The sequence below is a fragment of the Salarias fasciatus genome, chromosome 8 (assembly GCF_902148845.1).
Source record: "Salarias fasciatus chromosome 8, fSalaFa1.1, whole genome shotgun sequence".
Taxonomy (NCBI): Eukaryota; Metazoa; Chordata; class Actinopteri; order Blenniiformes; family Blenniidae; genus Salarias; species Salarias fasciatus.
In genome coordinates this window covers 15,317,103-15,332,858 of record NC_043752.1, presented here as the reverse complement: position 1 = coordinate 15,332,858, position 15,756 = coordinate 15,317,103, and positions in this window count along the sequence as shown.

Here is a 15,756-nt window from a genome sequence, read left to right as displayed (position 1 = left end):
ATCACAGGAACAGAGAATCAGAACGGAGCTGGCAACCTACCTGTTGATCCCTGAGGTAAGCGAGGATGCAGATCCACTTCAGTGGTGGAAGGGACATGCAGAAAGCTTCCCAAGCCTCAGCAAGCCAGCAAAGAAATCCCTCTCAATCCCTGCTACAAGTGCCCCATCTGAGAGGCTCTTTAGTGTTGGCAGGAACATCGTTACATGCCACTGGGCATCGCTCAACCCAGATTCCATCGAAAGGCTTGTGTTCCTCCCAAGAAACTTGAAAATGTGATTGCAGCACATCAGCATGAGCCTGCATGACAGCCTGGATGGATGGCTAGCTGACTGGCACTGCAGACTGGCTTTCTGCATGTTTGGTTTACAGATTGACTTAACTGTAGAATATTTATCTTGCAAAAGGTGAACGTTTTGCACTTTGTTCATTCATTTTTGTTTTAAGAAGAGTGGAAAGACAGGAAGTCTATTGTAAAGATGAGGTTCTCTTAATCTCAAAGATTTTTTCTGTGTTTATTTGCAGAGTTTTAAGAAGTTAAATTCAATGACAATAGGCATGCATATTTGTGTTTGTTTAGATAAACTAATTGTTATCTTGTTTTGGATATTGTTATTAAAGGTGCATTAAGGAATTTGCACATTTTATGCGAAACAGCGCCCCCTGCAGGCCTTGGGCGTAATGCAGCTTAGTGAAAAAATGAGGTTGCCTGAGGCTTGCGTGCACGGAAGAGAGGAACTTCTTCCTCACGCTTTTAGTAGCGGTCAAGTAAGATTTAAGTTTCTTTTACCTGGTGGAGTCTGTGCTGGAGCTGTGGCAGTGCTAGAAGCCAGTCTTTTCTTACTTTCTGGAAGATCCGGCTCAGTTTCTGCTCACTAAGCATCTGGCGGAGTAATGGTGGACAAAACGAAACTTAACTCAATCAGGCCAGCCAGAGCGTGCATTACGTCATTCCTTTGAAAAAAATTCTGATGCCGGACCGGCAGTGCAAATTTCAAGTGACAATTTAATGCTGTTAGCGGTACTTGCAATGAATATGTCAGGACACATTGAACACATCATTAAAAATGTGTAACATATTTATGGTGGAAAATAAGTATTTTTAAAGTTGAAAAACTCCTTAATGCACCTTTAAGTTTGCACTACTCATTGATGTTCAAGTAAGACACAGGAAATTGTGACAGTAGCACATAACCTGAGCCTGAGACTTTGTTCACTTTATTTTTGCTGTAAGTAGGATCAGAGACCTGGAGTGTGTTAAAATAAGTTGCAATGTTCACTTTAGATTTTGACAGTTTTGCACTATTCAGTCAGTAACATGATTGTAAATCTTGAATTGGGGATGTGTTGAATCCAAAACAGAGAAAATAAGGTTCAATAAAAGACATTCAAAGTACTTTATTCTTTTTTTTTTTTTTTTTTTTTACAAAAAGTCATAATCGTAATTAAAAAATTGGGTTTGAGAGGAAACAATTGGGATTTTATTTTTAGGCAAAATCGAGCAGCCCCATTTGAAGCTAGTTCACTTTAAATTGGTGTTAGTGTGTGTAGCTGTGTGTCTCTTTGTCCTGTGGTGGACTGGTGCCTTGTCCAGAGTTGACTGTGCCCTTTAATACATTTCAAATGCAAACACAAATGTCAAACACAATTTCTCAGAATTTTCTGGGTTTTTTTTTTTTTTTTTTGTTTGTTTGTTGTTTTTTTGTCATGCTAACGTTAATAATGAAATTTAGACAGGTTTTACTTTTTTCTTTTTTTGGCATTCCAGACTGTGGTTTTGACTTTTTGTTTGATTTAGCAATTTCAGCAATAACCAAAGTCACAGATAGTGCGTCACAAACTTTATAGCGAGTAAATAAGTCACAGATATGAATGTTTATAATCAAAGATTGAAATCTCGTTACACCCATAACAGGTGTGTCTCTAAGTCTCATCTAGAGGAGTGGCTGATGGTTAAAACGACCAGGATCCACATCGTCCAAAACTTTAGTTTATCTTAAACTTGGAGCACTCACATCTTGCACTGGTTTTCTCATGCCGTTCTCTTCCAATGACTCTGAAAAGCACTGTCCTCTCAAGAAACTTGAAAATGTGATTGCAGCACATCAGCATGAGCCTGCATGACAGGCTGGATGGATGGCCAGCTGACTGGCACTGCAGACTGACTTTCTGAATGTGTGGTTTACAGACTGGCCTAACTGTAGAATATTTATCTTGCAAAAGGTGAACGCTTTGCCCTTTGTTCATTCATTTTTGTTTTAAGAAGAGCGGAAAGACAGGAAGTCTGTTGTAAAGATGAGGTTCTCTTAATCTCAAAGAATTTTTCTGTTTATTTCCAAAGAGTTTGAAGAAGTTAAATTCAATGACATTAGGCATGCATATTTGTGTTTGTTTAGATAAACTAATTGTCATCTTGTTTTTGGATATTGTTATTAAGTTTGAACTATTCATTGATGTTCAAGTAAGACATAGGAAATTGTGACTGTAGCACATAACCTGAGCCTGCCTTCCTACCTCACCTGGCTGACCGTCAAAATGACTGGTTGACTGGCTGGCTGACTGACTGAGATTTATTCTACGATGAAGGCAATGTTTCTTTTACAAAAACTGTCTTTATTCACTTTATTTGTTGTTTTAAGTAAGAACAGAGACCTGGAGTGTGTTAAAATAAGTTGCAATATTCACTTTAGATTTTGACAGTTTTGCACTATTCAGTCAGTAACATGATTTTAAATTTTGAATTGGGGATTTGTTGAATCCAAACAGAGAAAATAAGGTTCAATAAAAGACATTCAAAGTGCTTTATTTTATTTATTTTTTTTTTACAAAAAGTCATAATTGTAATTAAACAATTGGGATTTTATTTTTAGGCAAAATCGAGCAGCCCTATTTGAAGCTAGTTCACTTTAAATTGGTGTTAGTGTGTGTAGCTGTGTGTCTCTTTGTCCTGTGGTGGACTGGTGCCTTGTCCAGAGTTGACTGTGCCCTTTAACACATTTCAAATGCAAACACAAATGTCAAACACAATTTCTCAGAATTTCTTTTTTTTTTTTTTTTTTTTGTTCACGCTAAAGTTAAAAATGAAATTTAGACAGGCTTTCTTTTTTTCTTTTGGTATTTCACACTGTAGTTTCGACATTTTGTTTGATTTAGCAATTTCAGTAATAACCAAAGTCACAGATAGTGCGTCACAAACTTTATAGCGAGTAAATAAGTCACAGATATGAATGTGCATCATCAAAGATTGAAATCTAGTTACACCCATAACAGGTGTGTCTCTAAGTCTCATTTAGAGGAGTGGCTGATGGTTAAAACGACCAGGATCCACATCATCCAAAACTTTAGTTTATCTTAAACTTGGAGCACTCACATCTTGCACTGGTTTTCTCATGCCGTTCTCTTCCAATGACTCTGAAAAGCACTGTCCTCTCAAGAAACTTGAAAATGTGATTGCAGCACATCAGCATGAGCCTGCATGACAGGCTGGATGGATGGCTAGCTGACTGGCACTGCAGACTGACTTTCTGAATGTTTGGTTTACAGACTGGCGTAACTGTAGAATATTTATCTTGCAAAAGGTGAACGCTTGCACTTTGTTCATTCATTTATGTTTTAAGAAGAGCGGAAAGACAGGAAGTCTGTTGTGAAGATGAGGTTCTCTTAATCTCAAAGAATTTTTCTGTTTATTTCCGAAGAGTTTGAAGAAGTTAAATTCAATGACATTAGGCATGCATATTTGTGTTTGTTTAGATAAACTAATTGTCATCTTGTTTTTGGATATTGTTATTAAGTTTGAACTATTCATTGATGTTCAAGTAAGACATAGGAAATTGTGACTGTAGCACATACCCTGAGCCTGCCTTCCTACCTCACCTGGCTGACCGTCAAAATGACTGGTTGACTGGCTGGCTGACTGACTGAGATTTATTCTACGATGAAGGCAATGTTTCTTTTACAAAAACTGTCTTTATTCACTTTATTTGTTGTTTTAAGTAAGAACAGAGACCTGGAGTGTGTTAAAATAAGTTGCAATATTCACTTTAGATTTTGACAGTTTTGCACTATTCAGTCAGTAACGTGATTTTAAATTTTGAATTGGGGATTTGTTGAATCCAAACAGAGAAAATAAGGTTCAATAAAAGACATTCAAAGTGCTTTATTTTATTTATTTTTTTTTTTACAAAAAGTCATAATTGTAATTAAACAATTGGGATTTTATTTTTAGGCAAAATCGAGCAGCCCTATTTGAAGCTAGTTCACTTTAAATTGGTGTTAGTGTGTGTAGCTGTGTGTCTCTTTGTCCTGTGGTGGACTGGTGCCTTGTCCAGAGTTGACTGTGCCCTTTAACACATTTCAAATGCAAACACAAATGTCAAAAACAATTTCGTAGAATTTCTTTTTTTTTTTTTTTTTTTTTTTTCACGCTAAAGTTAAAAATGAAATTTAGACAGGCTTTCTTTTTTTCTTTTGGTATTTCACACTGTAGTTTCGACATTTTGTTTGATTTAGCAATTTCAGTAATAACCAAAGTCACAGATAGTGCGTCACAAACTTTATAGCGAGTAAATAAGTCACAGATATGAATGTGCATCATCAAAGATTGAAATCTAGTTACACCCATAACAGGTGTGTCTCTAAGTCTCATTTAGAGGAGTGGCTGATGGTTAAAACGACCAGGATCCACATCATCCAAAACTTTAGTTTATCTTAAACTTGGAGCACTCACATCTTGCACTGGTTTTCTCATGCCGTTCTCTTCCAATGACTCTGAAAAGCACTGTCCTCTCAAGAAACTTGAAAATGTGATTGCAGCACATCAGCATGAGCCTGCATGACAGGCTGGATGGATGGCGAGCTGACTGGCACTGCAGACTGACTTTCTGAATGTTTGGTTTACAGACTGGCCTAACTGTAGAATATTTATCTTGCAAAAGGTGAACGCTTGCACTTTGTTCATTCATTTATGTTTTAAGAAGAGCGGAAAGACAGGAAGTCTGTTGTGAAGATGAGGTTCTCTTAATCTCAAAGAATTTTTCTGCGTTTATTTGCAAAGAGTTTTAAGAAGTAAAGTTCAATGACATTAGGCATGCATATTGTGTTTGTTTAGATAAACTAATTGTCATCTTGTTTTTGGATGTTATTAAGTTTGCACTATTCATTGATGTTCAAGTAAGACACAGGAAATTGTGACTGTAGCACATAACCTGAGCCTGCCTTCCTACTTTACCTGGCTGACTGACAAAATGACTGGCTGACTGGCTGACTGACTGACTGAGATTTATTCTACGATGAAGGCAATGTTTCTTTTACAAAAAGTGTCTTTATTCACTTTATTTGTTGTTTTAAGTAAGAACAGAGACCTGGAGAGTGTTAAAGGTGCATTAAGGAGTTTTACAACCTTAAAAATACTTATTTTCCACCATAAATATGTTACACATTTTTAATGATGTGTACAATGTGCCCTGACATATTCATTACAAGTACCTCTAACAGCGCTAAATTGTAACTTGAAAGTTGCAGTGTCGGTCCGGCACCAGCATTTTTTTGGGGAGAATTTGAAAGGAATGACGTAATGCGCGCTCTGGCTGGTAAGGTTTCATTTTGTCCGCCATTACTCCGCCAGGTGCTTAGTGAGCAACAACTGAGCAGATCTTCCAGAAAGTAAGAAAAGACTGGCTTCTAGCACTGCCATAGCTCCAGCACAGACTCCACCAGGTAAAAGAAATCTAAATCTTACTTGAGCGCTACTAAACGAGCGAAGACGGAGTTCCCCTCTTCCGTGCACGCGAGCCACAGGGACAAGTTTTTCACTAAGCTGCATTACGCCCAAGGCCTGCAGGGGGCACTGTTTCGCATGAAACGTGCACACTCCTTAAGGCACCTTTAAAATAAGTTGCAATGTTCACTTTAGATTTTGACAGTTTTGCACTATTCAGTCAGTAACGTGATTGTAAATTTTTGAATTGGGGAAGTGTTGAATCCAAACAGAAAATAAGGTTCAATAAAAGAGATTCAAAGTACTGTATTTTATTTATTTATTTATTTATTTTTACAAAAAGTCATAATCGCAATTAAAAAAATCGGGTTTGAGAGGAAACAATTGGGATTTTATTTTTAGGCAAAATCGAGCAGCCCTATTTGAAGCCAGTTCACTTTAAATTGGTCTTAGTGTGTGTGGCTGTGTCTCTTTGTCCTGTGGTGGACTGGTGCCTTGTCCAGAGTTGACTGTGCCCTTTAACACATTTCAAATGCAAACACAAATGTCAAACACAATTTCTCAGAATTTTCTGTTTGTTTTTTGTTTTTTTTTTTTGGTCATGCTAACGTTAATAATGAAATTTAGACAGGCTTTCTTTTTTTCTTTTTTTTGGTATTCCACACTGTGGTTTTGACTTTTTGTTTGATTTAGCAATTTCAGCAATAACCAAAATCACAGATAGTGCGTGATAAACTTTATAGCGAGTAAATAAGTCACAGATATGAATGTGTATAATCAAAGATTGAAATCTAGTTACACCCATAACAGGTCTGTTTCTAAGTCTCATTTAGAGGAGTGGCTGATGATTAAAACGACCAAGATCCACATCATCCAAAACTTTAGTTTATCTTAAACTTGGAGCACTCACATCTTGCACTGGTTTTCTCATGCCGTTCTCTTCCAATGACTCTGAAAAGCACTGTCCTCTCAAGAAACTTGAAAATGTGATTGCAGCACATCAGCATGAGCCTGCATGACAGGCTGGATGGATGGTGTTATGGCAATTTTATTTAACAAAGGGCATCAGCCGGTGAGTTCGTTTTGGTCGCTTTTCTTATGCTGTACAGCAGGAGAAGTCACGCAGTCACCAGAGTAACAGAGTGAGTTCTGCCCTCGCAGGGGCGTGCAAGTCTCTAATAACTGCCACGTTCACTCCCAGAGGCCTCGACTGCACCCAGCCGTAGGCTGGACACAGGAAGACTCCCACGAGTGCCCGCAGCTGCTATTATTTATAACAAATAACGATTATTTATAACAAATAAATCCAAGCACTACAAAACAGTTAAGCATGCACTCATTAGAAATTTCCACCACACATTCTCCCCTTTTGATGAAATCAATCAAGTTTTAATCAACCGTATGGGAAATTTCAACTGATCACTGAATCACTCAACTTCAAATCATCAAACCATCAGGATCATCGGAGATGTGTGTGAAAGAGGAAGCAGAAGGTTCAACAGAATGAAGCAAAGGGCGAATCCCAATTCTCTGCTTAATCCTCAGTCTTACTCCTCATTCCTCAAAATGCGCGCTCCCGTGAAGTTAAGTGCTGTCCCATTCCTAAACAAGTTGAGGAAAGGAGCGAGACTGAGGAGCGTTATCTCCCTTAATTTTGAGATTCTACGAGACCTACCTTGGAGGTAAGGATAACCCAGAATGCTTGTTAAATAGTTCGTTTTGTTATTTTATTAAAAAAAAATTGTATATTACTTTGGGAGTAATTGTATTAACTTTCTGTCAAAGATAATATTTACAAAGGCTATTAGAAAGAAATCAAGAAAAGTCATTTGAATGCATTTATTAACAAGGTCACACATGCAACATGTTAAACATTTCTAATGCAGGGCACATTACTTACAGTTGTAAAGGGCGTGGTTATTGATCATTGACCAAAATTAATACTGCTGCTCTTTCACTTCAGGTTTTCCGCCGGACCTTTTCAATCCGGGCTGCAACATTCCTTAAAACTTGTTTTTAGGAGGCACTTCATTTGAGATTGAGGATCAAGGTTGAGGAGTGAGGATTAAGCAGAGAATTGGGATTGGGCCAAAGTATATTGAGCCAAAGTAGCCATGTGAGCCATACCAAACAACGAATCATGAGAATAATCCTGCAGGAAAATGAAGTCAACACAGAAAAGGAAAAAGCAGCATGCCAGCAATCTTAGGAAGCCAAGCTCACCAGCTGCCCTCGGTCAGCCATCCCCAGAAGTCCCATCCGGATGAGGGGACACCCGTTTCCTGAGAGTGCAATTCAGCAAGCAGGGAAGACAGCTACAGCAAGTGTCTACGTTAGTCATGTTATCTGTGATGTCAGGAACCCAGGAGCAGTGCTGATCACCTATGAGGGGGGAAATCCCCCTTTCTTTTCAAGAAGGAGGTCCGGGGCCACTCTGTTCACTTTATTCATTCATTTTTGTTTTAAGAAGAGCAGAAAGACAGGAAGTCTGTTGTAAAGATGAGGTTCTCTTAATCTCAAAGAATTTTTCTGTGTTTATTTGCAAAGAGTATTTCACATTGTAGTTTCGACATTTTGTTTGATTTAGCAATTTCAGTAATAACCAAAGTCACAGATAGTGCGTCACAAACTTTATAGCGAGTACAAAAGTCACAGATATGAATTTCCATCATCAAAGATTGAAAGCTAGTTACACCCATAACAGGTGTGTCTCTGAGTCTCATTTGGAGGAGTGGCTGATGATTAAAATGATCTGGATCCACATCATCCAAAACTTTAGTTTATCTTAAACTTGGAGCACTCACTTCTTGCACTGGTTTTCTCATGCCGTTCTCTTCCAATGGCTCTGAAAACCACTGCCCTGTTGGTCCTTTGGATAGTGGTCATCTTTGTTGGTAAGTGGTTTACTTTTGCTAGAATTTTAATTAAAATGATAATTTATCTGTGAAGTTTTTAGAATTAGAATTTATTTGAACGAACACAATATTTTTTCTGATCAAGTTTTTCTCTGGAGCTGTAACTACCCTCCCTGTTGCAAAACATTTTCTGAATACTGCTCTGAACTGAACGGGTTCTTGTTTTAAATGGAATTTGTTCAGTTTTAAATTTGACCAGTTCCCAGAATTTCAGTGCATGTGACTGTGTGTTCATGTGCTCCATATATGAAGATACTGATTGCTCGTTTTTTTAGTTTGAATAGTGGTTGGAACTTACCTTTGTACGTGTCACCCCAAATTTCCACACAATAACACAGATATGGTAATACCAGTTATGAGTACTGAATATGCTGTAGTCTATCATCCAAAAAGAAACTTGTTTTTCCCAGTATTGCAATGATCTTTGCCAGTTTTGATTGGGAGTTTCCATCAGAATGTAGTTATGCTGTGACCACCTCCAAAAGCTGCTGAAGATTTTCCACAGAGCAAAAGATGTCAGTATCATCTGCAAATAACAAAACGTTACTGTTTTTGATGATTTACATAAATCACTGATGTACAAAATAAAGAATTTTGGCTCCAACACTTAACCCTGCAGGACCCCACAGCTCATGTTTAACAAAGCTGATATTTGGTCACCCACGTGCCGCTGTCCCTTCCCAATGTAGCTTTTCAGCTATTTCACTACGACACCCTTTAGCGCCGCATTATGTAATAATGTAATAAATTTTCACATCATTATGTAGTAACGCCGCATTTTGTAATAACTTGCCGCATTTTGTAATAAAATTCTTGAACGCAATGTGTAATAAAGTTTGCCGCATTTTGTAATAAGTTATTACATATTGCACCGATTATTTCAAAATGCGGATGTTAAAAATTTTTTTGAAGAAAATGTAATAACTTGGTGCATTATGTAATAAACCACCAAAATGTCTTAATTTGGAAAAAAAAAAAAACATGATAAAGTCAGAACAACATTGATGTTAAGCATTCTAGCATGACTCATAACTAAGAATTACTTATACAAACCAGTCAGATGTTTCATTAGTCAAAGCTTATTTAAATATCAGAGTTCATTGTAATCATAGAGAATGTGTTTGAAAGTTCAGAGACAAAAACTCCATTAAATGCATGTTACAGACAGAAGCATTATCAGTGCACTGAAGTGTCAGGAGACATACACATCTGAATTATGTTATGCATATACGTATATGTGATAGAAAGCAGACAAAAGACAAAAACTACTATAGAATAGAAAAAACTTTACTCCAGTTCCATTTGTGCTAATGCAACATAGATGTCCTTTTCTATAGTGGGTACAAGGTGTCACAAATGTTAGCACAGAGATAACTGGCTTGTGACGGCCAAGTTCATAGCGGTGTCGCTTTTTGATCCTTCGATGTCGGCTCTTCCTATCATTCACCAAGCGTTGGATTGTTCACCCACTGATAGGGAACGTGAGATGGGATTAGACCGCTGTGAGACAGGTTAGTTTTACCCTACTGATGATGTGTTGTTGCAATAGTAATCCTGCTTACTAAAAACAGTCGAAACAATCAAAAATGAGACTTTTCTAATCTGTTATTAAAATAAAAAGAGGGCTATCCATAATTGCCTATTAACAAAAAGATTTGCAATATATCCAATATCCAAGACATTTACTTAAGACTTGAAAAAAAGCAATACCTCTAGTAGCAACAGTAGAAATACTTTTTCCTCCAACTTAAACTTCTCTTAAAACAACCACCACTTAGTAAGATTAAAGATGATTAAAGATTGAATAATAAAGATGAAAGTCAGAAAATGATTAAACCAGGAACAGATAGTGTTCAAGGTTAAATGGGATCTGTGCCACATTTGGACGCTCCTCCTGTTCTTTCCTTTATTCATTCACTCTTTACGTCATATCTCTCCTTCCTTCCTTTCTTTCTTTGATTTTTAAATGTCCACAGCTTGTGTGCCTCAAAAAAACCTAAACCCTCATCCGCTTCCTATTTTTTCCAAATAGCTCCCTTAATCTTGTGGAGAGACCACTCCCACAGCTGATTTATATAGCCTCATGATTCTACTGACAGTCACTGTCATGTTCCAACTGAAGGCTTTCAGCTAAAGATTGCCTGATGTAGATTTGAGGAAGAAATCATGATGCAAGGTCTTAAAAAAGTTTAGAAACGCTGTTGAATACACCAAGCACTGACATTTCAGCATGTAGTGTTAACTGAATAAAATATGACAGCAATTCTGTCGGCAGGTCAGGCATGTCACAGTTTCCATCATCATGGGGTATATCCAGGGCATTCTGATGGTGTTCATCCAGGGCACAGTCATCAGGTTTACCCAGCACATGGATAAAAAATGTATGACAATGTATGTTCTTAATTTTCTCTAAATAATCCATAATAAAGGAGCAGATAAACAGTCTGTCGTGCCAGAAAAGTGCCATAAAAGGTCATTTCAGAAACTTTTCAAAACCCAAACTAGCATCTGCTAATTTACCTTATTATTGCTAATCAGATCATGATTACTACCTTAAAGGTTTGACCATTCAGTGCACTGATAATGCTTCTGTCTGTAACATGCATTTAATGCAGTTTTTGTTTCTGAACTTTCAAACACGTTATCTGATTAAAATGAACACTGATATTTAAATAAGTGTTAACTAATGAAACATCTTACTAGTTTGTAAAAGTAATTCTTATCTGTCATGCTAGAATGCTTAAAATCAATGTTGTTCTGACATTATGTTTTGTTTTGTTTTGTTTTTTCAAATTAAGGCATACATTTTGGTGCTTTATTACATAATGCACCAAGTTATTACATTTTCTTCAAAAAAAAATTTAACACCCGCATTTTGTAATAACCGGTGCAATATGTAACAACTTATTACAAAATGCGGAAAACTTTATTACATATTGCGTTCAAGAATTTTATTACAAAATGCGGCAAGTTATTAAAAAATGCGGCATTATTACATAATGATGTGAAAATTTATTACATTATTACATAATGTGGCGTTATTACATAATGCCGTGCTACACATGTGCGGCGTTTTTACATAATGCGGTGCTACACACCCCTTATACCAAAGCTTTCTAATTTACTGATTATGTCGTGATTAAATATATCAAATGCTTTGAAAGTCTATGAATATCCCGACTGCGTACTTCCTGTGATCTAACTTCTCTTTTGCCAATTTCTTCTCCATTTATTGCCATTGATGTCGATCCGTTTTCTCTGAATCCAATTTACAGATTGACTGTTAATCAATTATGCTTTTCAATGAAGGAGTCTAATCTTTTTATAAACACCTTTTTCAATATTTTAGAGAAGTGGAAGCAGTCATTTCGAACACATGCAGTTATTTGAACGTAGTAAAGCAGGGGAATCATTTTGTCTTTTAACTTTGTTGATTTTTCACTGCAATAAAATCATCAGATATAACTACAGTCATTTTTTGAATTCAAGAAATTACTATGTCAAGGAAAACATATCTTTCCAAAAATGGAAAGCAACCACTAGGATAACACTTTTTTCAACCATCATTTTCTTTATCAGTCAGATGTTATCAGATGTTTACTTTTTATTTCTCTTCAGCATCAAGTTTTTTTTATTCAGTGTAACTCAGAATCCCCACTGCAAATGCCCTGGGGCACAGGTTCACAGTTAACTTGAGTTTTAGTTTTTCCTTTTCAATCTTTTGGATCTGGGCGAATTTTAAAATCACGATGGCCAATCGTGTTTGATTCTAGTGTTTAGATGTGTTCTGTTTTAATAAACCTCCCAATTCCTTGCTTTTGCCAACCAGCCCAAATCCAGGTCCTGCTCCAAGGTACATGCTCAAATTCAAATGAATTTGTGTTGTGTGAATTGTGTTGCAAAGTGCTTTGGTTTCCTCTATTCCATCAAAGTTAGCAAAGCGTCATACTTTGCCACATATTATTTTTGTTGAGACATTTTTTGATTTTTTTAAAAAAGAAATTATGAGTTTGAAGTATGACCCTGCTTTTTAAGCCATAAATGATACTGCAGTATCATTGAACTATAGTAACCAAGTCTCACTCCAAAAGGGTGACTTACAGGGTAAGTTATACTCAGAGTTGGCACTGAAGTTCTTAACCAAAAAGACGGAAAAGTAATTGTCACAAGTCAACAATACATCTACAAATGGACAGTGCCTGAATTCTCACTCTTCGGAAACTATTTACAGAAGCTAAAGTCCACCATTATGCAATGATACATTTTACTGTAGTTAACCCAGTTTCACTCCAAATTGTGTAATAGCTACGTTGGTCCACAGCACATATTGTAGACATGTCACAATAAATGCCAAGAGTGTGTTACAGCCCTACGCTTGATCATCCTGGTCCACTTGTTGTTAGGCTGGTTGCAAAGGACTCGTACCCGCGGACTGGAAGAAAGTTGATCCTGTCTCAGGGTGATTTTTAATCTTTTAAATCTTTTCTGCTTTTAAACTGATTATATTTGTCCAGAAATCATTTATGTGCGTTAAAAATACAACTCCTGTTCTTCTTCTTCAACTTCTTTTAAAAATATTCTTTTGTTTTTCTTTTTTTTTTCAGATTTGTGTATACATACTGCTGCAACAATCTTGTTCCTCTTCTTTTGTAAATCAATCAATAAATCGTTCAGTCTGTCTGTTTGTCTGCATTTATGTATCATATCACAAAATTAAGATGATTCCTTTTCCAATGTTTTAATTGCATTTGTGGTTATTAAGAAGTATTTACACAGCAATAAAGGATGACAAATTAACTTATTTTCTTTTAATAACAGAACAGTACAGCAAGACACAAAAATGTTTGAAATTTATACAATTTGGGTTGAATAATGACTGTGTGTGTGTGTGAGAGTGAGTGAGTGAGTGAGTGAGTGAGTGAGAGAGAGAGAGAGAGAGAGAGAGAGAGAGAGAGAGAGAGAGAGAGAGAGAGAGAGAGAGAGAGAGAGAGAGAGAGAGAGAGAGAGAGAGAGAGAGAGAGAGAGAGAGAGAGAGAGAGAGAGAGAGAGAGAGAGAGAGAGAGAGAGAGAGAGAGAGAGAGAGAGAGAGAGAGAGAGAGAGAGAGAGAATCAAGTGCTATGAATAGTGAGTGCAATGAGTGGACGTGTGGATGGGGTGGGGATACAGTCAGGCCGGCACCAATCCAAGTCTTTTGGACTTGACCAGATGCCAACTTGGCTGTATCCCGAGGGCGGTGCCAGGCAGGGACAACTTGGATTGGTGCTGATCTGACTGTAATCCGGTGAAGGTACATGAGTAGGCTAGTTAATATGGGTGTGGTGTGTGTGTGACTGGGTGAGCACAGTTCATGACCACTTTATGTCATCATGCATTGTTCTTAAGAGGGTTTCGTAAACTCAATAAAGTGTGTCAATTACACATTGAAGCAAGCGCGACAGCGCATACTATTGCAGTCACAACAGTCACATAACCCTCTGAGGCCTCACTGAGACATGAAACCTCTGTATCGATTTTGCTCTCATTTGGACTCTACAGCTGATACAAACCTGAAAGTTAAACTGTGAGGCTTCTGAAAACAAAATCATGACCTGGTGGATTTAATTCATCAGCTAAAATTCATGAGATAAAATGTATATTTGTCTCTAGAGAAGCGTTATGGAAATTACAATACAGAAATTTCTCCTTTCTACAGTTTTGATTGTGTTTAATCTTTGTTTCAAATAAAATTTTAAAGAATCTGGTATGTTTTAAAAACCAAACTGTATTCATTATTTAATGCAGAGGAACGGAAATGTAACTACGTTTCAGAGCAGCTCCATCTGTAAAAAAAGAAAAAAAAAAGAAAAAGAAAAAACAAATAGTCAATGATGCAAATCAGCTTTCCTCCAGCTTCAAAAGGGGTCCATAGCAACCATCCACCCCAGCAACAAGGGAATCATAGTGCGGCTACAATGTTGCTCATCAACCTGAAGGAACGTACGGCAAAATGAATAAACTACGGTTCGTGTGCATCAACTGACCTAAGAATATAGGAATTAAGTGGACTTTTTTTCACTGGAAAAGTTGTCAAAATGAAGGCAAGTCTTGAAACTATCTTGAAATACAGCATTTTGCATCAAAAATAAAAGCGATGTCTGCCATGTTTTTCATCGGAGATGGCAGAGAGACAGCAGTTGCGTGACCTGAAGATATGCCCATAGGAAAGACTGGGATGATCAAATGTAGGGCTGTAACACACTCTTGGCGTTTATTGTAACACACTCTTGGCATTTATTGTGACATCTCTACAATCGGTCCTTTGCAGACATATGACCAAATCCGCGACACAAGCGCGCCCACGCCATTTTGGAGGGATAGTATACAAAAACAACAGAGCAGTGAGCCACACCACAGTGATTTCATTACCTTCTTTTTTGGCATTTTCGCATATGGAGAAGATTAAGAGCAACGACAGGAAACGGTACAGAGACAAACTCATAAAGGAGACCAGGGACCGGTGTGTGGCTAAATTGTCCACAATTAAAAACATCGATCCATATGACCTGAAAACTAGAGACTGGAGCTCCGAGACCACATTGCTGCCTCCGACTTCGGCGCTGGACATCACAAACTGCCTGGTTTATGGTGTCAGCGCCTACACATGTGAGCAGTTCTGAAATTATAAATCTCTGGAAGTGCACGGACATTTCACTAATGACTGGGTGCAGGATCTGTTCGCATCTCGACCGAAGGGCTGGAACAACACAGTCGTGACCGCAAAGGTAAGCTCACCTGACTGTCATCAGTCTGGTCCTGGATGGAGGACATGCTAGTTTTGTCTGATTTGCTTTACTAGTTTTAACTGAGGGTAATTAAAGACTCGTGTTACATATTATTGTGACAAAATGACCTCACATTCACATCCCACGTGTAAGGAAAAAGTGGTCATTGTCCAACATTGAAAACCTTGCTGTCATACTCAAACCCACCTATTTCAATCTGCCTGTCACTAGTAACTTCTGTTTTCGCTGTTACGTTGTCTGTTGTTTTATTTGTAATATGTTTTTAACCTTGTGTAGTGTCCTTGAGTGTTCTGAAAGGCGCTGTGAAATCAAATGTATTATTATTATTATTATTATCATACATC